The 24,741-nt window shown below is 40.1% G+C and overlaps 1 long non-coding RNA gene across 3 annotated transcripts in view; it reads right to left on the bottom strand.

Moving 5' to 3' along the window:
* LOC134728530 (uncharacterized) overlaps window positions 1-24,741 on the bottom strand; it is a 56,415-nt gene that overhangs the window by 29,602 nt on the left and 2,072 nt on the right. For 2 of the 3 annotated variants that reach the window (XR_010109019.1, XR_010109021.1), the window contains exon 2: window positions 15,064-15,189. This is a non-coding gene — a long non-coding RNA (uncharacterized LOC134728530). Of the gene's footprint in view, window positions 1-2,417; window positions 6,867-15,063; window positions 15,190-24,741 lie in introns of those variants that run through there. The other variant, XR_010109020.1, reaches the window with a different exon arrangement.

Raw genomic sequence — 24,741 nt, 5'->3', positions numbered from 1 at the left:
ACAGGGCCTCACTCTGTTGCACAGGCTGGAGTGCAGTGGCACAATCACAGCTCACTGCAGTCTCAAACTCCTGGGCTCAAGCAATCCTCCTGCCTCAGCCTTCTAAGTAGCTGGGACCACAGGCGCATGTCACCACTACCTGGCTAATTTTTGAATTTTTAGTAAAGACGAGGTTTCGTTGTGTCGCCCAGGCTGGTCTCAAACTCCTGAGTTCAAGCCATCCAACCGGCTTGGTCTCCCAAAGTGCTGAGGTAACATGTGTGAGACACTGCGCCCTGCCAGTAGATATAGTCTTGAGAGCCATCAGCATATGATAGTAATAGATATCCAGAAATAATGAGTATGTGGGAAGAACAGTGAGAACAGTTTTAGGGATAAGGAGGTGGCAGAGACCCATAGCAGAAGATAGAGTAGAAAAATGAAAACGGACACAGTTAGCATGAAAGAAAAGAAGGTAGTATGGAAGGAGACATGAGGTTAAAGGAGAGATTTTTAAAGATGGAAAAGACATGTTTAAATGCAAATGGGAGAGGAACAAGATGGACCCACTGGACTCCTCTGAATCTGTCCGTCACCACATCTGACTACAGCAACCTTAAGACAGTAATGACAACGGCTTCACTTTTGCCTTTTTTTTTTTTTATACTTTAAGTTCTAGGGTACATGTGCACAACATGCAGGTTTGTTACATATGTATACATGTGCCATGTTGGTGTGCTGCACCCATTAACTCGTCATTTACATTAGGTGTATCTCCTAATGCTACCCCTCCCCCCTTCCCCCACCTCACGACAGGCCCCGGTGTGTGATGTTCCCCTTCCTGTGCCCAAGTGTTCTCATTGTTCAATTCCCACCTATGAGTGAGAACATGCGGTGTTTCGTTTTTTGTCCTTGCGAAAGTTTGCTGAGAATGATGGTTTCCAGCTTCATCCATGTCCCTACAAAGGACATGAACTCATCATTTTTTATGGCTGCATAGTATTCCATGGTGTATATGTGCCACATTTTCTTAATCCAGTCTATCATTGATGGACATTTGGGCTGGTTCCAAGTCTTTGCTATTGTGAATAGTGCCACAATAAACATACGTGTGCATGTGTCTTTATAGCAGCATGATTTATAATCCTCTGGGTATATATCCAGTAATGGGATGGCTGGGTCAAATGGTATTTCTAGTTCTAGATCCTTGAGGAATTGCCACACTGTCTTCCACAATGGTTGAACTAGTTTACAGTCCCACCAACAGTGTAAAAGTGTTCCTATTTCTCCACAACCTCTCCAGCACCTGTTGTTTCCTGACTTTTTAATGATCGCCATTCTAACTGGTGTGAGATGGTATCTCATTGTGGTTTTGATTTGCATTTCTCTGATGGCCAGTGATGATGAGCATTTTTTCATGTGCCTGTTGCCTGCATAAATGTCTTCTTTTGAGAAGTGTCTGTTCATATCCTTCACCCACTTTTTGATGGGGTTGTTCGTTTTTTTCTTGTAAATTTGTTTGAGTTCTTTGTAGATTCTGGATATTAGCCCTTTGTCAGATAAGTAGATTGCAAAAATTTTCTCCCATTCTGTAGGTGGCCTGTTCACTCTGATGATAGTTTCTTTTGGTGTGCAGAAGCTCTTTAGTTTAATTAGATCCCATTTGTCTATTTTGGCTTTTGTTGCCATTGCTTTTGGTGTTTCAGACATGAAGTCCTTGCCCGTGCCTATGTCCTGAATGGTATTGCCTAGGTTTTCTTCTAGGGTTTTTATGGTTTTAGGTCTAACATTTAAGTCTTTAATCCATCTTGAATTAATTTTTTTATTCAAAAAATGCCTCAGGATGACAAGAAACTTACATATGAACTAGAAGGAAGCTGGGCTCTGCACCCATCTTGGGATACTTGCTCACAATTTGTGAGGAACATACTAAATATGATACCATTTCTATTGTTCTTGCTATGTAACAAACCACTCTAAACACTTAGTGGCATAAAACAACAATCTTATTGTCCTCATGGTTTCTGTGGATCAGGAATGTGAACAGAGCACAGCAGAGGTGGCTTGTTTACCTTCTCTGATGTCTGGGCCTCAGCTGGGAAGGCTTGAAGGCTGGGAATGACTTGATGGCTGCGGTTGCAGTCATCTGGAGGTGTCTTTGCAGTTGATGCTGGCTGTGGCTGGGACTTCAGTTGAGCTGTCAGCTGGAAAAAATACAGTGGCCTCTCCATGTGGTGTCTCTGTATGAGCTACTTTGGTTTTCCTCACAGCTTGGTGGTGGTGAAACTTTATCACTTTTTATCATCTAACCTAAGTCACATCTAAGTGAAGTCACACAGCATCACTTCTTCCAAAGTCACAAACCCACCCAGATTCTAGGGAAGAGAGTTTAGATTCCACTTCTCTATGAAAACAGAACAGAAGTCATATTGTGTAAAAAAAAAAAAAAAAAAAAAAAAGCATGTGGAGTGGGAATTATTCTTTTGATCATCTCTGGAAAATACTATCTGTCTTAGATGAATGGTCCTAGTGAATTTCTCTTTTGCCTGAACCTTGGAAAAATTCTTCTTATGTCCCTCAATAGTTGGGACTCAAAAGCCAAATGAGTAAGGTATTGCTGTATTTGGGAGTCCAATAGGACAGCCTTTCTGTAAAAGTTACACTGGGAAAGATTGGGTGGATGATATGTAATCACCGGGAATATGAAAATCTCACAGGACAGAGAGTTAAAGAATAGAAACAAAACAATTTTGGAAAAACCAGAAGCAATGGAAACAGACCCTGCTTGGAGGAGCAATAGAGAAAAATGGTGGCAAAATGAAGACTGGGGAGAAATGGCAGATCAATAAACTCCACAAAGGAAAAAAATAATTTCTGTGAAATATAAATAAACCTTGGGCAAAATTAACCAATCTTAATTTAGAAGCTGGCAGAAAACTTTTTTCAGTTAGGGAGGCCATTACGTGAAATTATTTGCTGTTAATGTGTATTAACACTAAGCATTCTGTCATATTTGGAAGTGACAGCTCAAATGGGGATTAGACATAGACCATACTTCTTTTATTTCTTTCTTTTTCTTTTTTTGAAACAGAGTCTCACTCTGTTGCCCAGGCTGGAGTACAGTGGCACGATCTCAGCTCACTGCAACCTCCACCTCCTGGGTTCAAGCGTTTCTGTTACCTCAGCCTCCCAAGTAGCTGGGACTACAGGTGTGCGCCACCATGCCCAGCTAATTTATTTTGTGTGTGTGTGTACAGTGTGTATATATATACGTACATACATATACACACACACACACACACACATATATATATATATACATATATATATATATATTTTTTTAGAGACGGGGTTTTGCCATGTTGGCCAGGCTGGTCTTGAACTCCTGACCTCAGGTGATCCGCCTGCCTCGGCCTCCCAAAGGGCTGGGATCTTATAGGCCTGAGCCACTGCACCTGGCCCTGACATGGACCATACTTCTAAGAGATAGTGATAGCTCAGAACTATATAGTAATCTACTATTATTACATCTTATATATCTGTTTATAAGTATAACATATTCATTATGTATTACACTAAGCTATTCTTGTTTTTTTTTTATGTTATATCTTTTACTTACTATGTTAAATATCCAGCCTCCTAATTAGTATGTTATCTCTGAATCTAGGTGATACTTCTTGGAGTTTGTCAAACTATTTAGTCATTACTACCTAGAACATTTTAGCACCAGGTGGCAGCAGAATCTGAGGCCTGTGATAAAATACTTGGGAGGGAACTAAATACCTAATTAAGAATTTACTTCAAACCTAAGGATAGTCAATAAGGAGAAGCAATTGTATTACTTTCTACTCCCCATGTTTAGATCTCTCTCTCTCTCTCTCTCTCATTTTAGTGAGTGATTATTCAAATTGAGCATACATCCTATTCCCCTCTCCACCAAACACTCACATATACTCTTGCAGACACAGAGAAGAACCAGTCAGCCAAGTGGACTATGCTGGAAGTTAGCCTCATAAGGGCAAGAAGTAGGGTAGCCTAGCTCATAGACAGCCAGCAGGATAAACCCAATTGGAATCTGTTAGGAAAATCCAGGGCCTAAAGAATAGAGACCAAGTTCAAACACCAATTCCAAAGGGCCAGAAGCAGAACCAAAGTCAGGTAGCAGAATGAAACAAAGAAGAGATGTCAAGCAAGAGCCAGTAAGACTCTTACTTTAAGAGTGACCTGCCTTTAGAGGTCAGCAAGGGCATGTGCCTGGTTATTTTGAGCTGGCCTAGGGACCAAAGAAACTAGACTCAAGCTGTCTTCTTAAAAGTATCCAAGTGTTGAACACATCACCTCTACAAAATTCTCCATTCTATATAGGCTGGCCAAAGAACAGAGGCCTGGCAACCCTTTGCTGGTTTTAACATGCCCTTGCTGGGTAATCCAAATTGGCTGTTTGCAATCTTAAGGTGACTCCCTCATCAGATGTGAGTGTGAGTGCTAATCTAGTCTTGCCAGAAGACATGGTAGTGATTTGAAATGGCAGTTCCAATTTGCTCTTATTTAAGAAGCAATGCCTTAGTCACTTCAGATTTTGTTTGGCTAGAGCCTGGTACTTAAGCTGTCAACCTGGATAGAGATGCATATTTTTTAAACACAAATACAAAATCATTTCAAAGTCCATTAAACAGATTTTTTTAGTTGGAGAGTAACTCAAAATTGCCAAGCTACTTTACTTTCTGATGCTTTCTTAATCATGATATAGTTCCAAATAGTATTTTTTCAATAATTATAATTTCAAAGCATTTTTTAAAGTGGGTGTTAGAGCTTTTAGGCATTTTCAATCCTTTTTTTTTTTTTTTCTGGTTGCTATAAAGGCCTAGGATTCAGCCTTGGAACATGTATCAGACTCTCCAATTAGATATCATTATTTGAAGAATCCCTAAAAAGTTTTGAATGAAGTCTATTGTAATCATTCTTTATCCTTGAAGCTTTCCACATAGCTGCATATTTCACTGCATGGTTGTAAAAATGGATTTTCATGTCATACGTTTAAAGAAGAAACAGCAGTCTTTGTTCCAAGGAGTATTTCAGAAGATTTATAGGTGTTAACAGGTGGAAAGATTCTGGGTTTTGCCTTTAGGAAGAAAAGACCAACCGAGCGCGGTGGCTCATACCTGTAATCTCAGCACTTTGGGAGGCTGAGGCAGTTGGATCACTTGAGGTCAGGAGTTCAAGACCAGCCTGACCAACATGGTGAAACCCCATCTGTCCTAAAAAAAAAAAAAAAAAAAAATTAGCTGGCCATGGTGGTGGGCGCCTGTAATCCCAGCTACTCAGAGGCTGAGGCAGGAGAACTGCTTGAACCCAGAAGGCAGAGGTTGCAGTGAGCCAAGATCGTACCACTGCACTCCAACCTGGGCAACAGAGTGAGACTCTGTCTCAAAACAAAACAAAACAAAACAAAACAGTGTTTTGTGGTCAGTAACAGCCTCTCGAGAAGTAGCTGTACTTATGTCTGTCTGGCCTTACAAACCAAGAGGTGGACCATCTCACAGAACAGGCATTTGTGGACAACTAGTAACAAGATGGAGTCAAAGTACACCATGGAGAAGGGTTGCTAGGTGCCCAAAGAGGCTTTGAAGGGGCAGTACCCTGGTGTGATCTCCATGTTCCAAGGGCTATATCTCAGGAACCTGATTTAGCAACATAATGACAGTGGATCAATCTCTCCCTCTCTCCGACCCCCAGATAGACATCCACTAACAAGCTCTGAGGTATAAATTAGAAGTTCATCTATTAACTTATAACTGGGTCTTGGATCTTCCGGTAAGTATATTTTTTTTATCTATAGGTGGATCTACACAGAAAGCCAAATTACTATCAAAAGTCTGTTGCACATAAGTATAGACTCAGTACAAGGGGAGTTAGTGTTTCAAGTGTTTCATAGCTTTATCTTGGATACAGCCCCATGTACATGTCTTAGTAAGGAACAAAGCAGATTAAATCCCTCTCATTTATTTATCTAAACTTGATCTAATAGCGTTTCTAGTTCTGACATTTTATATTTAATTTCACTTGATTTCCATTGTCTTCTGGTGCAAATGGAAGCATAACAGGAACTCAAAAGGGTCAGACAAACCACAAGAGCAGAGAACTGTGTCTCAAGATATATGAGGAAGAAGAAAGAGTGCCCTTAACTACTTTGCCTGACTTCAGATCTCTAGACACAGATAAATTATACCATAATGTGCAAGAAACACAGATAGTGTTAGGGATCCTCTGAGACATTTGGAGACATTATAGAGATGAGAAGAGGTGCTTGAACCCTAAAAACAAACAGATGTTCTGATTTTCTAAATAAAGAAATAATATGAGCAAGAAAGGACAGGAAAGTAAGTCTCGGGCGAATCTCTGACATAGTTTAAGTAGATTACTGAGCACAGAAAAGAATGCAGTGATCTCCAGGAAGCAGCATGAGTTCAGTACAAATGCCTCAGCCATACCAGTTCACCATTTACTATTTACTTTTCAGACATATTTATTTATTAGTTTGTCAGATTTAAGATTTGAGCCCATATTTAAATAATAAAATCAACTGGATGATATTTTCTTTCTTTGTTGCGAATCAGTTAATGTAGCAGCAATATTTGTTGATCAGAAGTCTGGGTTAAATCCTTTAGTGAGTCCATCCTGACCAGGTGCCACATGTGCCACTCTGCCTTCTGTAGTAGAATTGGAAGGCAGCATTTCAGTTCCAGTGAAACTATATTGCCTTTATTTGGAACATCTCTAAATTCCTCTTTCAGAATTTTCTTCTGAAGTTTACTTTTTATTTTCACAGGTAGAAAGTCACTGCCCTTTGGAGAATAGATGTTTACCTTTTCCAGAAACAGTCGGTTCTATCAGAAACAAAAAGAGATAAACTTTGATCACCTAGTCAATTGAAGGACGGGGTAGAGGGAAAGAGGAATGCAAAGATTAGGGTATACGTATAAACCAAAAAAAAAACAAAAAAAAAAACAATTTAGTTGTGGGTCTTGTAAATTGGCCCTAAAAGCAATCTCTAAAGAGAAATTTTTAATAGAGAAAAATGTCCTTAATACTTTTCAAATTCTTAAATATTATCTTGCTTTCAAATGTTTAAAAATGTAAGTTTCAAATGATAAGGCAGATTGAACACAGAAATACATACAGACTTTTCTATACCTTCCTTTCTTCTGATCTAGCAATGTAATCCAAGCATTATAAGTAACTTTTAGTTACAGAACAGATTTCATTTCATTTCAAATGAATTTTTATATGTATGATTTTTAAAATCAGGATAGCAGATTTTATCTTCTAACGTCTGATAGGCTATAAATCATAGCTCCTTTATTTAAACTTAAACAGAATTTTAAAAACACAGGGGAACAAATATTTAGGTAGTTTTAAGTTGGTATCTTTTGTTAAATTCTTTTGAAAGCAGAATTCAAACTTTAAATGCAAAAATATTATTGCTGATAGGTTCACATCATATTCAAGTGTTATATTATACATGACTTTAACAGAATTTTAAGTTAGGAGATGAGCAGTAATGTTAGAAAGTAACATCTGTAACATTACTTTTCCAATATACCTCATCCATGCAAATGTCTCCTGTGGACATTTCAAATAATCTTCACCAAAAGTTAATTAAATAAGAAAAAATAAGAAATGATATTTATCTATTTATAATTAATCTTTTTCCTGATTTACAAAACTACATATAATTCAACAACATTTTATAAAAGCAAGGGAAGGATTAAAAATAAAGTGAATGTGGGAAAAATTAGCCAGAGCTGAAGCAGGGATTCATATTCATGCTTTGAAATCCTATGTACTTGGTTAAATTTAGCTTAGGCTTTCTAAGTCATTGCAAAGAAGGAAACAATCAGTTCCATTATTCACAAGTTTTTTAAAAAGTGCTATTTAGAGGGGTACAACACTCCAGGTTCTTGAAGCCTGGGGCTTGTGGAGCTCAATCACCTGCTAGCCAAAAATACTTCCTGGTGGTAAGCTGGTTGAAAGCTGAATTAAGTACTGTATTTTGTTAGGAGGGCCTAAAATATGTCATTCCTCTGCTCTAAAACCTTCAGTGGCTCTCCACTGCCTATACATTAACTATACATTTCTTGATCTGATATTTGAAGCCATCCTTAAAACCAAGTCAAGGTGAGCTCCCTGAAGGCAGATAGCATTTCTTATTCAATATCGTATTACTAGCATTGCCACAGGTCCAGTGACAATGTAGGTGTCAACAGATGCTCAGAAACAACTCTTTTATACAGGGACTCTCAATCACCCAAGAAAATTGGCAGAAACCTCTCCAGTCCTCTTTTGTCTACCTGTAAGGCCTTCCCCTGCCAGCTCTGTTAAATGCTGGCCAATTTCTTCAAAATCAATAATAATATCTTCATCACCAATAACAGCTACAATAACATCACTTTGCATTTGTATTGTGCAGACACAAAGTGCAGACACAAGTGCAGACACAAAAAATCCAATTCTATTCTCATAATCAGCCTTGCTTTGTAGTCAGGGCAGGGATCATGGTCCCAGCTCCACAACGCAGAAATCACATCTTGTACAAGATCACATCCTTATTAAATGGGAGATAACATTTCCTCCTGATTTCCACAACAGGTTGTGGTCTCTTTCTCTTCTTCAAACCCTTGTGGCATTCAGTTTGGCATCTCTTATCAAAATAACTCCATTCATTTTACATAGTCCTTTACAGTTTATAAAAAATGGTTTCTCAACCAAAATTCCTACTTTTTTTATTTTTACAACTTCATTTGGAAAAAATTAACCCTCCCCTTACTGTGAGGACCCTGCTGCTTTCTCCGCTCTCTCTAAAAATATAAAAAGTGAAAGCTACTCAGTAGATTTCACCACCATCACTGCATTCATTTTATCATCTGCCAAGAACAATAGAAACTAACATTTTTAAGGTTCCTACTCTCTGGAAGGTTCTGGGGTAATTTTAAAATAGATAATACTGCTTTATTTTACTTCTTTGCCCTTAGACTGTTAAATTTCACACACGCACATGCACACACACATGCACACGCACACACACACACACAAACCCTGAAACGGCCCTAATCTGAAAATAAAGTATGTACTCTCCTGCTCTATGGACACTTTGATCAATGGGGAAAGAGAACCAGGAGTAGTGGTGACGAAAAGGAACTTAAATCCTTTCTGAAACTCTGCTACAGTGACTGATTTAAGAATCAAGTCTAGCTGGAGTCCATCAGGGGGATCCAGAATGTGTTGACAAGAGCTGCCAGTTAGGGGAATTTCTGGTGAAGACATCCTCAGGTAGGAAAAGACCCCAGCAGAGAGATTTTGATGAGGAGACTCTTCATCCTTCACCTTGGTTCTGAGTGACAGCTCCAAGCCAGAAGAAGGCTGGAGAACAGAACCAAACTGGAGGCCACCACCAGAAATCTTTTGGGTGTGAGGACTGGAAAGTCCCTGTGCTAAGATGCAGCACTACACAACTCCAGGGGGCACTCTTCACATGGCCCATACTGTGCACATGGCCTTGGAGTTATGTAACATGGGGTCCTCCTCATGGTATCTGGCCCTGTTCTCCCATTCCACTGACTGCATGTCACAGGGGACATCCATGTCGAGACCCTCAAGGGAACTGGAAATTTTCAAGCTTTCATTACTCATTTCATGATTTGGTGCTTGGCATTTTGATTTCAGTTCACTTTATGGCTTTTCCTTGAATAAGATTTTAAAGATATATATGACGGGGAGCACTGGGATTCTCTAGACATGCTAAGCAGGAACTCAAAGGTGAGTATCATGCCAACTGTGTGATTCCCCCCATAGTGTAACTCAGGCTCCTGATGGCAAAGATTTCTCTGGAAAAAAGGTCAACTTCATCCAGACTGTGTGGTCTCCATTCTTTTAGCTATGTTTTTCTGTGAAAAGCATTACCTTTTGAGAAAAGCAAATTAGAAATTATTCTAACTTATATATGGGGCCCAGCAATAATTTCCCATCCACCCTTCAGATCTGTAGTTCCCAAAACTGACTATACTTTAGAATTGTTTACAGAAAATATATTGACACCTGGTTTCCACTCCAGGACAAGTAAGTCAAGATCTCTGAAGGTGGGGCCCAGGCAACTACATCTTTTTTTTTTTTTTCTTTTTGAGACGGAGTCTCACACTGTCGCTGGGCTGGAGTGCAATGGCGCGATCTTGGCTCACTGTAACCTCCACCTCCCAGGTTCAAGTGATTCTCCTGCCCAAGCCTCTGGAGTAGCTGGGATTACAGGTGCCCCCCAGCACGCCCAGCTAATTTTTTGTATTTTTAGTAGAGATGGGATTTCACTATGTTGGCCAGGCTGTTCTCGAATTTCTGACCTCGTGACCCACCCGCCTCGGCCTCCCAAAGTGCTGGGAGCAACTACATCTTTTAAAAGGTTTCTAAGTGATTCGCTGTGCTGTCAGGGTGGTGACCCTGTGCCTCAGGTAGTTTTTTATTCTTCCTCTAATCTCAGCCTCAGTCATCAATTGAGCTTCAGAAGGTTTGCTCAGCTGGAGAAACTCAGTTATGAAACTGGAGAGGACACTAATGAGAACACAAAGGCAATGAGACGAACAGGTCATTTAAAACAAATATTTATCAAGTGCCACATTCCCAGTCATGTACCAGGTGCTGGGAACACAAAATAATTATGACAAAGTCCCTGCCCTCAAAAAGTTTCTGCTCTAGCTGGAAAGACGGGTATGTGAATTACTATAACACAGAGCAAAATTAAATCAAGGTATTATGGGAGCACAGGTTGGGGAAATGAGGGAAGATTTTGGAGAAGAAAATACATTTGAGGTAGGTCTTCAAGGACGGATAAAGTTCTGATCAATGGAAAAGAGGCAGAAGGCATTCCAAAGCGGTATAGCTTGAGCAAAGGCATAGAGGCAAGAAAGTGGATGGGATATTGAGGAACTATAGGAACCTGGTTCAGAAAATAGTAGCCTATGAGGCTGGAGGTTTTTATTTTTTAATTATTACTTTTAAAATTTTCTGTAGAGATGGGGTCTCATGTTGCCCAGGCTGGTCTCAAACTCCTGGACTCAAGCGATCCTCCTGCCTCAGCTTTCCAAAGTGCTTGGGTTACAGACGTGAGCCACGGCACCTGGCGAGGCTGGAGATTTAAATTTAAATGTGAAGCCAGGCACATTTGTACTACGATTGCACCTGTGAATAGCCACTGCACTCGAGCCTGGGCAATATAGCAAGACCCTGTCTCTTAAAATGTTTTTGAAATTAAAAAAAAAATTGGTGGAAGGCCTCAGAAGCCCCCACAAGTAATCTGTAGGTGTTATGAGTTTGTGAGTCTATACAGTATGTGTCTTAGATGGAGAGAACACAATAAAGATAAAAACCAAATCGTGCCATGATAAGATCTGAAACAAATAGAAACATGATCAATATGAACTTTGATAAATACCTCTGAGGTAGTTACTCATCCTGTTTTTGGGCAGCCTTCTCTGATTTTATGCTTTAGCACTTGTAGGTGTTAACTATGAAGCAGAAAGCTGCACAGACAAGCCACTTAAATTATTCATCCTAAATCAAGTTGAGTTTAAGAGTCTTCTCTTGTTACTCCCACTACTCTGAGGGAGCTGGACACACCACTGTTGCATTTTTTTCCTGTGCTTTTTACATATGTTCTCTCCGTTGAGAATGCTATTTCTTCCTTCTGTGATAATGCCTATGTACTGACTAAACTCTTAAGTTGCTAGCTCTGTGTGTCTTTCTATAGCATTTTTATAGGGACAGCTAATCTAACAGTTATTAATTATACTGTATTTAGTAACATGTCTGTGTTCCCTCCCAGACTGTCAACCCCTGGAAGACAGAAACAGGATCTTTTTAAACTTTCAATCACCAGGACTCAGCACAGTGGCTGACATGCTGGTGGTGCAGACTGAATGAGTGAATGAGAAAGCACTTACCAGATGTTGGAAAGATTTAAAGATATCAATTATGTCCTTTAATGTTTAGGTACTGGGATTCGGGAAATTTTTTTCCATATTTAAAACCATTTGCTCAGGTTCAAAACACTTCTCTTCTGAAGTGTTCACTTATATAAGCAAAATGACAGTTGCTGAACCTATCAATTTATTTCCGCGAAACAAGCAACATTTCTCTCTTTAGTACTAATCTGCCAAGGAAATATTAAAGTTAATGTATCTTTGGCTAGAAGTATAAATATTACTCAAAAAGCTCCTAAAAACAACTGAAGCCTACAAAAGGGGAAAAAATCCCTTAAGGGATATGACAATAGAATTTGGCGCTTCCTGGGATAAGAGGAGAGAGGGTGGTGCTCTTTGTGAATTTTGACGATTTCCAGTTCCTTAAATGTATTCCACTACTTGGGGGATTAAAAGGTTTACTGGTGAGAGTGTCAGTTGTCAAAGGACTGAGGATAGATTCTATAATCCTGTAAAAGAGAGCTCCAACAGCTTCTCCGACAGGAATCTTGAAATATTTGTTATCTCAGGAATAATTTTGCCCTATTGTTATACTTCCTTGGTTCTTTAACAATCCTGTTGCCCCTGGAAGAAATAACATGTTTAAGGAAATTAATTTTTGCACCGTTGCTCCCGAATTCTATTTGTAAGGCACCTTGTCTATTACTCCGTGCATTTGTATTGGTTTTTGCCTCATATATTTTGATGCTCTGTTGTTAGGTGTGTACACATTAAGGATTGTTTTGTCCTCTTGGAGAATTGAACCATTTATCATTAGGTAAGTGCTCTTCCTCATCCCTGATAATTTTCCTTGTTCTGAAGTCTGCATTGACTGCAATTAATAGAGCTACTCCAGCTTTCTTTTGAATAGTGTTAGCATATATTATGGGTTGAATTGTGTCCCCTCCCCCAGATTTTTATTGTTGAAGTTCTAACTCCCAATACCTCAGAATGTGACTTGTATATTTGGATACAGGGTCTTTAAAGAGGTATAAAATTAAAATAAGGTCATAAGAATGGGCCCTAATCCACTATGGTTAGTGTCCTTATATGAAGAGGAAATTTGGACACAGATACGAACAGAGGGAACTCTATATTCTTCTCAAGAGGGAGAAGATGGCCATCTACAAGCCAAGGAGAGAGGCTAAGAACAGATCCTTCCCTCATGATCCTCGGAAAAAAATAATTCTGCCAACTCCTTGATCTCAGACTTCTAACCTCCAGATTGTGAGAACATAAATTTCCCTTGTTTAAGCCACCAATTTCTAGAACTTTGTTATGGAAGCCCTAGCTAATGAATACACCATGGTATCTCTTCCACCATTCCATTACTTTTAACCTACTTGTGTCTTTATAGAGTCAGTTTCTTGTAGACAACATATGGGTCTTGTTTTTTATTGTCTGACAATCACACTCACAAAAAATTGATATATTTGGACAATTCACACTTAAAGTGGCTATTGATGTATTTGGTTTAACATCTACATGTTCCTAATGTTTTCTACTCATTGCACTTGTTCTTTGTTTATTTTTGCTCCCCCTTCTTTTCTATCTTCTTTTGCATATCAATTACACTTCTTTTTGAATTTTTTAGGTAGTTGCCCTAGAGTTTTCAATATACATTCACAACTGATCTAAGTCCACTTTCAAGTAACAAAATGCCACTCTAGAGGTAGTGCAGTTACCTTATTCCCAATTCCTCCCTCCCATCCCTTAAAGCATTTATGCCATTCATTTGACTTATCCATAAGCTATCATCACCCAATATATTGTTACTGTTATTACTTTAAACAGAGAGCTGAAAGGTTTAAAGCACTGGAGGGACAACAGGACACATACCAAATTACTGTACTAAAATGTAGACTGATGGGTCAAAAAAACCAGAAAGTCCATATTATAAGGTGGTCGTTTGGAGGAAGGAGGCATTAAATCTAGAAATACTAGAAATATTAGGAGAGGCCATAGTTGGTATGAACATAGAAAGATGAGTATGATTTGGACATACTTAGAGGGAAGAGCAATTGGTAGAGAATATCCCAGGTGGCAGGCACAGGATAGGATTGGGGAAAGCATTGGGATTAAAAAACACTGAGAATTTCAATTTGGTTAGAACTAAAGATGTGTGATGGAAAGTAACTGGAAATAAAGTTAGAAAATAAGGTTGGGCTCATGTGGAATTTCTATTAACTTGCGTGTTTGTTCATCTACCATGTGATATTATTGACATTCATAATAATAATAACTAAGGTATTACAAAATCCAAAGTGCCTTGCAAACTGCTAAGGTAAAAATAACATTTGATATAATTTTAATGCTGTTTGTTTACTGTGTTCTCATTGTAAGCATAGTGTAAAGTTCCATGTTTGAGGAGGAGTTAGGATGGTAAGGGATGTGAATAAGAGGAATTAAAGTCAGTGAACAAAGCAAAAATTACATAGTCAAAATTACCCTTGAAAATTCTTTAAATTGTCCAAAAGGTTTGTTAAGCATGACTTTATAAATACTATTTTATGCAATAATTCTTGGGCACACTAAGTTGTGAGAATAACTAAACTAGCTAATCTAAAGAACAAAAAAGGGGAAGAGGGAAAAAGGGAAAGAAATTTATAAGCAGATGTCTGGGCATTTAAGCCACTCCATATATAAAATGATTATCAAATTCCTCTGTAGTGAATGGGAAAGTGTTTACTCATTTGGGTTTGCTATAAAGCCTCTTTAACCTTACTATATATATGAACTGTTTGGTGATGGTGTGTGTGGTGGCAGAGGACAATAAAGCAGACAGTGGTGAGGTTTAAGTACTAAAGTCAGTGGATTCATTATATAAATATCTTTAAATTGATATCATAAGATAGTAGAAACATGGGATTTTGTGTCTACAATAGTTAGAATTATCTAGATTGAAAGTAGAAGTTCATTTGAGCTAGTTAAAACAAAGAAAAATGAGGGATAGATTGGAGGGAGGTGGAGCCAGACACCTTCCATGAACATCTCCCCTCCAGGAAGAGCAAACTGAAAAACTATCCACACAAGAAAGCCCCTTTGTAAGAACCAAAAATCAGGTGAGTGATCACAGTACCTGGTTTAAACAGCTTATCAAGGAAGGGCACTGAAGAGGGTAGGAAAGACAGTCTTGAATTGCTGACACCACCCCTCCTCCATCCTCCAGCAGCAGCCTCGTGGTGAGGAGAGAGAATCTGTATGCCTGGGGGAGGAAGAGCACAGTGATTGTGAGACTTTGCATTGGAACTCAGTGCTGCCTGTCATAGTGGAAAGCAACACAAGAAAGAATTTAGCTGGTGCTCACAGAGGGAGCATTTAGACCAGCCCTAGCCAGAGGGGGATCATCCATCCCAATAGTCAGAACCTGAGTTCCAGCAAGCCACATGACCATGGGCTAAAGTGCTCTAGGACCCTAAATAAACTTGAAAGGCAGTCTAAGCAACAAGGACTGCATTTCCTGGGGAAGTCCTGGTACTGTGCTGGACTCAGAGCCAGTGGACCTGGGGGGAACGTGACCTAGTGAGACCCCAGCTGGGGTGGCCAAGGGAGTGCTTATGTCAAACCTCCCTTAACCCTGGGCAGAACAGCTTGCAGCTCCAAAAGAGATTCCTTCCTTCCACTTGAGGAGAGAGAGGGAAGAGTAAAGAAGACTCTGTCTTGCAACTTGTATACCATCTCGGCCACAGTAGAACAGGGTACCAGGAAGAGTACTGAAGCCCCCAAACCAGTCCTAGTTCCTGAACAACATTTCTAGACACTGTGGGCCAGAAGGGGACCCTCTGCCTTAAAGAGAAGGACACAGTTATGGCAGGATTCATCTCTTGCTGACTAAAGAGCACTTGGGCCTTGAATAAACACCAGCGGCAGCAAGGCAGTACTTGTCACAGGACTTGGATGAGACTGAGTGCTGTGCTAGCTTCAGGTGTGACCCAGCACATTCCCAGCTGTAGTGGCTACGGAGAGAGACTCCTTCGGTTTAACGAAAGGAGAGGGAAGAGTAAGCCTTGCAGCTAGCTTGGCCACAGTAGGGTAAAGCACCAAGTGCGCTCCTGGGGTCTTTGATTCCAGGACTTTGCTCCTGGATGGTATTCCTCAACTAACCCTGGGCCAGAGGGGAGCACACTGCCCTAAAGAGAGACCCAGGCCTGGCAGCATTCACTGCAAGCTGACTGAAGAGCCCTTGGGACGTGGGTAAACCAAGCAGTACTTGCCATAGGCCTGGGGTGGTGGTGGCCATGGGGAGAAACTCCTTCTTCTTGAGGAAAGGAGAGGTAAGAGTGGAAAGGACTTTGTCTTGTGGCCTAGGTGCTAGCTCAGCCACAGTAAAATAGAGCACTAAGGAGCTGCCTAAGGTTCCCAGCTCCAGGCCCTGGCTCCCAGATAGCATTTTTGGACCTGCCCTGGGCTGAGGGGAGCCTATAGTCCTGAAGGGAAGGACAGAAGGCTAGCTGGATTTGCCACCTGCTGACTGAAGAGCCCTTGAGCCTTGAGTGAACACTGGCAGTAGCCAGAGTGGCTGCTGCAGGCCTTGGGCGAGACCTAGTGCTATGCTGGCCACAGGTATGACCCAGCACAGTCCCAGTGGTGGTGGTTACGGGAGTGCTTGTGTCACTCCTCCCCCAGATCCAGGAAGCTCATCATGGAGAGACTCCATTTATTTGGGATAAGTAAGAAAAGTGAACAAGAGTCTCTGTCTGGTAATCCAGGGAATTCTCTCAGATCTTACCCAAGACCACCAAGGCAGTACATCTACGAGTCTGCAAGAGTCACAGCACTACTGGGCTTAGGGTGGCCCCTAATGCAGATATGCTTGCAGTGAACAGAGACTTATATCACAACACTCAATTCCCTCTGAATACCTGGAAATCCTTCCCAAGAAGGATAGGTACAAACAAGCCCAGGTGCAAAGACTACACCTAACTCTTCAATGCCCAGACATTGCTGAATATCCACAAGCATCAAGACCATCAAGGAAAACATGACCTCACTAAACAACATAAATAAGGCACCAGTGACCAATTCTGGAGTGACAGAATTACATGAACATTCAGACAGAGAATTCAAAATAGCTCTTTTGAGGAAGTACAACAAAATTCAAGATAACACAGAGAAGGAATTTAGAATCATATCAGATAAATTTAACAGAGATTCAAATAATTTTTAAAAACCAAGCAGAAATTCTGAAGCTAAAAAATTCAACTGGCATACTGAAGAAGGAATCAGAGTATCTCAACAACAGAACTGATCAAGCAGAAGAAAGAATGAGTGAGCCTGAAGATAGGCTACCTGAAAATACACAGTCACAGGAGACAAAATGAAAAAGAATAAAAAAGAATAAGGCATGCCTACAGGATCTAGTAAATAGCCTCAAAAGGGCAAATCTAAGAGTTACTGGCTTTAAAGAGAAGGTAGAGAGAGATTGGGGTAGAAAATGTATTAAAAGGGATAATAACAGAGAACATTCCAAACCTAGAGAAAGATATAGGTATTTAAGCACAAGAAGATTATAGAACACCAAGCAGATTTAACCCAAAGAACATTACTTCAAAGCATTTAATAATCAGACTCGCAAAGGTGAAGGAAAGGAAGAACCTTAAAAGCAGCCAAAGAAAAGAACCAAATAACATACAAAGGAGCTCCAATATGTCTGGCAGCAGACTTCTCAGTGGAAACCTTACAGGTTTGACATGGCAGTACATATGGTGTGACAGAGTGGCATGACATATTTAAAGTGATGAAGAAAACACATTTATCCTAGAATAGTATATCCGGTAAAAAATATCCTTCAACCATGAAGAATAAATAGAGACTTTCCCAGAGAAAGAAAAACTGAGGGATTTCATCAACACCGAACTTGTCCTACAAGAAATGCTAAAGGGAGTCCTTCAATCTGAAAGAAAAGGATGTTAAGCAATAAGAAGTGATCTGAAGGTACAAAACACACTGGTAATAATAAGCGAACAGGCAAAAACGGAAGTTTTTTCTTAAGACAGGGTCTAGCTTTGTTGCCCACCCAGCCTGCAGTGCAGTGGTGCTATTAATAACACAGCTCACTGCATCCTCAACTCCTGGGCTCAGGTGATCCTCCCACCTCAGCCTTCCAAGTAGCTGGGACCACAGGCTCATGCCACAGTGCCTGGCTTATTTTTTAAAAAAATTTTTGAAGAGACAGGGTCTTGCCATGTTGCCCAGGCTAGTCTCAAACACATGGGCTCAAGGTGTTCAGACTGCCTGGGCAACATGGCCAAAACTGTCTTGCCCTCCCAAAGTGCTGGGGTTATAGGCATGAGCTACTGTGCCCAGCCAAACACAGAATATCGTAACACTGTAATTGTGGTATGGAAATTACTCATGTCTTGAGCAGAAATACTAAAATATGAACCTATCAAAAATAATAATTACAACAACTTTTCAAGACACGGACAGTGTAAGATATAAATAAGACCACCAAAAAGTTAAAAAGCAAGCAGTTAAAGTGTAAAGTGAAGTTGAAGTGTAGAGTTTTTATTACTCTTCTCTTTGCTTATTTGTTTGTTTTTACAACCAGTGTTTAGTTGTTATCAGCTTAAAATAATGGGTTATAAGCTGTTATTTCCATGCCTCATGAGAACCTCAAATTTAAAAACCTACAGCAGATACACAAAAAGTAAAAAGCAAGAAATTGGAACATACCACCAGAGAAAATACTCTTCACAAAAGGAAGGAAGGGCGGGAGGGAGGGAGGAAAGAAAGCAGGCAGGCAGGGAGGGAAGACCACAAAACAACAAGAAAACAAATTATAAAATGGCAGAAGTAAGTCCTTACTTATCGATAGTAACATTTCATATAAATGGACTAAACTCACCAATCAAAAAGACACAGAGTAGTTGAACTAATTAAAAAAGACACAAAGATCTGTTGTCTACAGGAAAAACACTTTACCTATAAAGACACATGGATTGAAAATAAAGAGATGGAAAAAAATATTCCATGCCAATTGAAACAAACAAAAAAGGAGCAGGAGCAGCCATATACGCTTTTTTTTTTTTTTTTTTTTTTTTTTGAGATGGAGTCTCGCTCTGTTGCCCAGGCTGGAGTGCAGTGGCATGATCTCAGCTCACTGCAACCTCTGCCCTACTGGGTTCAAGCAATTCTCCCACCTCAGCCTCCTGAATAGCTGGGATTACAGGCAAAGGCCACCACGTCTGGTGAATTTTTGTATTTTCAGTAGAGATGGGGTTTCACCATGTTGGCCAGGCTGGTCTTGAACTACTGACCTCAAGTTATCTGCCCATTTCAGCCTCCCAAAGTGCTGGGATTACAAGCAGGAGCAGCTATATTTTTATTAGACAAAAGATTTCAGACAAAGTCTATAAAAAGAGACAAAGAAGGTCATTATATAATGATAAAGGGGTCAATTCAGCAAGAGAATTTAGTAATTCTAAACATATATGCACCTAACACGGGAGAGCACCCAGGTATACAAAGCAAATATTATTAAAACTAAGGTCAGAGATAGACCCCAATACAATGATAGCTGGAGACTTCAACACCCTATTTTCAGCATTGGACACATCACCCAGACAGAAAATCAACAAGGAAACACTGGATTTAATCTGTACTATAGACCAAATGGACTTAATAGATATTTACAGAACATTTCATCTAACGCCTGTAGAATACACATTCTTCTCTTTATTATATGAATCATTCTCAAGGATAGGTCATATATTAGGTCACAAAACAAGTCTTAGAACACTCAAAAAAAATCAGAATAATATCAAGTGCCTTCTCTCACCATAATGGAATAAAACTAGAAATCAAAAACAAGAGGAACTTTGGAAACTATACAAACACATAGAAATTAAATAATAGGCTCTTGAATGACCAGCAGGTCAATAAAAAAATTAAGAAGGAAATTTAAAATTTCCTAAAACAAATGAAAATGGAAACATGACACACCAAAAGCCATGAGATACAGCAGAGGCAGTACTAAGAGGAAAGTTTATAGCAATAACCACCTAATAAAAAAGGAGAAAAACTTCAAACAATCCAACAATGCATCTTAAAGAACTAGAAAACAAGAGCAAACCAAACCTCAAATTAGTAGAAGAAAATAAATAATAAAAATCAGAGCAGAAATAAATGATATAAAAATGAACAAAACAATACAAAAGATCAATAAAATGATAAGGTGGTTTTTGAAAAGATAAATAAAGTCAATCAACTTTTAGCTAGACTAAGAAAAAAGAGAGAAGACCCAAAGAAATAAAATCAGAGATGAAAAAGGAGACATTATAATCTAAACTGCAGAAATTCAAAAGATCATTAGAGACTACTATGAGCAAGTATATGCCAATAAATTAGAAAATCTAGAAGAAATGGACAAATTTCTAGACACATACAACCTGCCAAGATTGAACCATGAAGAAGTCAAAAACCTGAACACACCTATCATAAGTAATGAGATTGAAGCTATAATAAAAAGGCTTCCAGCAAAGAAAAGCCCACTCAGGTGTCTGCTCCTGGACCAATTCCCTCTGGTCAAGGGTAGGAAGGGGTTCATGCTGGTACAACAGAGACTCATAACTGTTAGCATTCAGATCTGGAGGGGAGGAGCAGTTCCTGGGCTTTTCTTTGCAGTTCTCAGAAAAGTAATGGGCCAGGAAGATAACCTATTAGGTCTATACCATTGTGCCAAATTTGGATTTTATTTCAGATTCTTCATATACTTGCTTTATGATACTAGAAAATTTATTTCTTAATTCATGTAAAATACATTGTTTTCCTAGGATGTTCCAGGAACCGTACTAGGTTCTAAGTAAATAATAATGTATATCTTTCCTCAAGAAACTTAGAATCTAGTAGAGTCACAGATAAGAAGATGAAGAATTCGACTAATTATGATAAGGACCTTTATAGGGATAAGCATAGATTGCTGTAGTAGCTTATAAGGGGACATTAAACCTGGACTTGAGAGGGTGAGAGTATTAGTCTGTTTTCACGCTGCTGATAAAGACATGCCCGAGACTGGGAAGGAAAAAAGATTTAATTGAACTTACAGTTCCACATGGCTAGGGAGGCCTCAGAATTATGGCAGGAGGTGAAAGGCACTTCTTACATGGTGGTGACAAGAGAAAATACGGAAGATGCAAAAGCGGAAACCCCTGATAAAACCATCAGATCTCATGAGACTTATTCACTACTACGAGAACAGTATGGAGGAAACTGCCCCCATGATTCAAATTATCTCCCAGCAGGTCCCTCCCACAACACGTGGGAATTACGGGAGTATAATTCAAGATGATATTTGGGTGGGGACACAGAGCCAAACCATATCATTCAGCCCTTGGACCCTCCGAATCTCATGTCCTCACATTTCAAAAGCAATTATGCCTTCCCAACAATCCCCCAAAGTCTTAACTCATTTTAGCATTAACCCAAAAGTCCACAGTCCAAAGTCTCATCTGAGACAAGGCAAGTCTCTTCTGCCTATGAATCTGTGAAATCAAAAGCAAGCTAGTTACTTTCTAGATACAATGGGGTACAGGTATTAGGTAAATGCAGCTGTTACAAATGGGAGAAATTGGCCAAAACAAAGGGGTTACAGAGCACGTGCCCTGTAACAGAAATCCAGCGGGCAGTCAAATTCTACAGCTCCAAAATGATATCCTTTGACTCCACATCTCATATCCAGGTCATGCTGAGGCAAAGGTAGGTTCCATTGTCTTGGGCAGCTCCATCCCTGTGGCTTTGCAGGGTATACCACCCCTCCTGGCTGCTTTCACGGGCTGGTGTTGAGTGTCTGTGGCTTTTCCAGGTGCACAGTGCAAGGTATCAGTGAATCTACCATTCTGGGGTCTAGAGGACTAGAGGACGGTGGCCCTCTTCTCACAGCTCCACTAGGTAGTGCCCCAGTAGCGTCTCTGTGTGGGGGCTCTGACCCCACATTTCCTTTCTGTACGGCCTTAGCAGAGGTTCTCCATGAGGACCCCACCCCTGCAGCAAACTTTTGCCTGGGCATCCAGGCATTTCCATACATCCTCTGAAATCTAGGCGGAGGTTCCCAAACCCCAATTCTTTACTTCTGTGCACTTGCAGGCTCAAAACCACGTGGAAGCTGCCAAGGCTTGGGGCTTGTGCCCTCTGAAACCACAGCCCAAGCTCCACATTGGCCCCTTTCAGCCACAGCTGGAGCAGCTGAGACACAGGGCACCAAGTTCCTAGGCTGTACACAGCACGGTTTCATTGGCCCAGCCCATGAAACCATATTTTCCTCCAAGGCCTCCGGGCCTGTGATGGGAAGAGCTGCTGTGAAGACCTCTGACATGCCCTGGAAACATTTTCCCCATTGTCTTGGCGATTAACATTTGGCTCCTCATTACTTATGCAAATTTCTGCAGACAGCTTGACTTTCTACTCTGAAAATGGGATTTTCTTTTCTGTCACATTGTCAGGCTACAAATTTTCCAAACTATTATGCTCTGCTTCCCTGATAAAACTGAATACCTTTAACAGCACCCAAGACACCTCTTGAATACTTTGCTGTTTAGAAATTTCTTCCACCAGATACCCTAAATCATCTCTCTCAAGTTCAAAGCTCCACAAATCTCCAGGGCAGGGGCAAAATGCTGGCAGTCTCTGCTAAAATATAACGAGAGTCACTTTTGCTCCAGTTCCCAACAAGTTCCTCATCTCTATCTGAGACCACCTCAGCCTGGACCTTATTGTTAGTATCACGATCAGCATTTTTGTCAAAGCCATTCAACAAGTCTCTAGGAGGCTCCAAACTTTCCCACACTTTCCTGTCTTCTTCCAAGCCCTCCAAACTGTTCCAACCTCTGCCTGATACCCAGTTCCAAAGTTGCTTCCACATTTTTGGGTACCTTTTCAGCAACGCCCCACTCTACTGATACCAATTTACTGTATTAGTCCATTTTCATGCTGCTGATAAAGACATACCCAAGACTGGGAAGAAATACAGAAGAACTGTATTTGGACTTACAGTTCCACATGGCTGGGGAGGCCTCAGAGTCATGGCAGGAGGTGAAAGGCACTTCTTACATGGCAGCAGCAAGAGAAAATGAGGAAGATGCAAGAGTGTGGAAACCCCTGATAAAACCATCAGATCTCTTGAGACTTATTTACTACCATGAGAACAGTATGGGGGAAATCGCCCCCATGATTCAAATTATCTCCCATGATTCAAATTATATCCCATCAGGTCCTTCCCACAACATGTAGGAATTATGGAAGTACAATTCAAGATGAGATTTGGGTGGGGACACAGAGCCAAACCATATCAGTGGGAGAAGCTTCCTAGGTGAGATGACTTTTGAGTCCAGCAGAATAAAGAGTAATTTCTTTACTCTGGGGTGGGGGGAAAGAGATGGGGGAAAGCAGGCAAAAAATGGCATTCTAAGAAGAAAGAGTAATAGTTGCAAAATCAATTTGGATTTTTAAAAATGTTTTATTATAGAAATCATAAAGGGGGCCTGGTGTGGTGGCACACACTTGTAATCCTAGCACTTTGGGAGGCTGAGGTAGGAGGATCACTTGAGCTCAGGAATTGGAGACTAGACTGGGCAACACAGGGAGTCCCAATTTCTAGAAAAATAAAATTAGCCCAGCATAGTGGCATACACCTGTGGTTCCAGCTTCTTGGGAAGCTGAGGCGGGAGGAGGTCAAGGCTGCAGTGAACCATGATCACCCCCACTGCACTCTAGTCTGGGTGACAAAGCAAGACTCTATCTCAAAACAAAACACGAAGGAAGGAAGGAAGGAAGGGAGGGAAGGAAATAAGAAAGGAAAGGAAAAGGAAGGAAGGAAATAAGAAAGGAAAGGAAAAAAGGGAAGGAAGGAAGGAAATAAGAAAGGAAAGGAAAAGAAAGGGAAGGAAGGAAGGAAAAAAGAAAGAAAAGAAAGAAAAACAAGAAAGAAAGAAAAAGAAAGAGAAAGAAATCATAATGGGATTTTGATAAATTTTTAAGTTAGTTTGGTGGAAATGGACAACTTTACAATATTGACTGTATTACTTTTCCATATAGTCAAGTCTTTACTTGTATCTTTTATGGAAATATGGAAGTCAGGTTAAAGTATAAATACTGTTACGTAAGATTTGAGTCTTACTCCTGTTATGTAGTATATGAGACTTGGACCTTGGTCAAGTTACTCTCTAAGCCTCAATTTCCTAGTTTGTATGAAGCGGGTGATTGTAATACCTACTTCATGGGTTCTCATCAGTATTAAATAACATATTGCATGTAAAGCGCCTAACCAAGTGCTTTACACATCACATGCAATCAAATAAAAAGCTACTTCTTCCCCCCTCCCTTTTTACATGGCTTTATTTAGGTATAATTGACATACAATAAGCACTTACACATAAACATATTTACAGTGTACAATTTGGTAAGTTTTGATATATATATACGTCCATGCAGCTATTACCACAATCAAGATAATGAACATTTCTATCACTCCCAAAGTTTCCTTATGCCCCTTTGTGATCCTTCCTCCTACCCCTATCCCTCATCTAGCTATTATTCTCAATTCTTCAAATAGGTCTTGTAATTCCTTATAAACACAAACTTGATTTTTGTCATTTTTGAATGTAATCTTTCTCCCGGTACATTTCAATTTTTTTTTTTTGAGACAGGGTGTCAGTGTTTTCTGCAGGCTGGAGTGCAGGCTGGTGGGATCATAGTTCATTCCAGCCTCAAACTCCTGGGCTCAACTGATCCTCCTGTTTCAGCCTCCTGAGTAGCTGGGATT

This window comes from Pan paniscus, chromosome 11 (assembly GCF_029289425.2).
Source record: "Pan paniscus chromosome 11, NHGRI_mPanPan1-v2.0_pri, whole genome shotgun sequence".
NCBI classification, from domain to species: Eukaryota; Metazoa; Chordata; class Mammalia; order Primates; family Hominidae; genus Pan; species Pan paniscus.
This window is presented reverse-complemented; position numbering and strand designations above follow the sequence as displayed.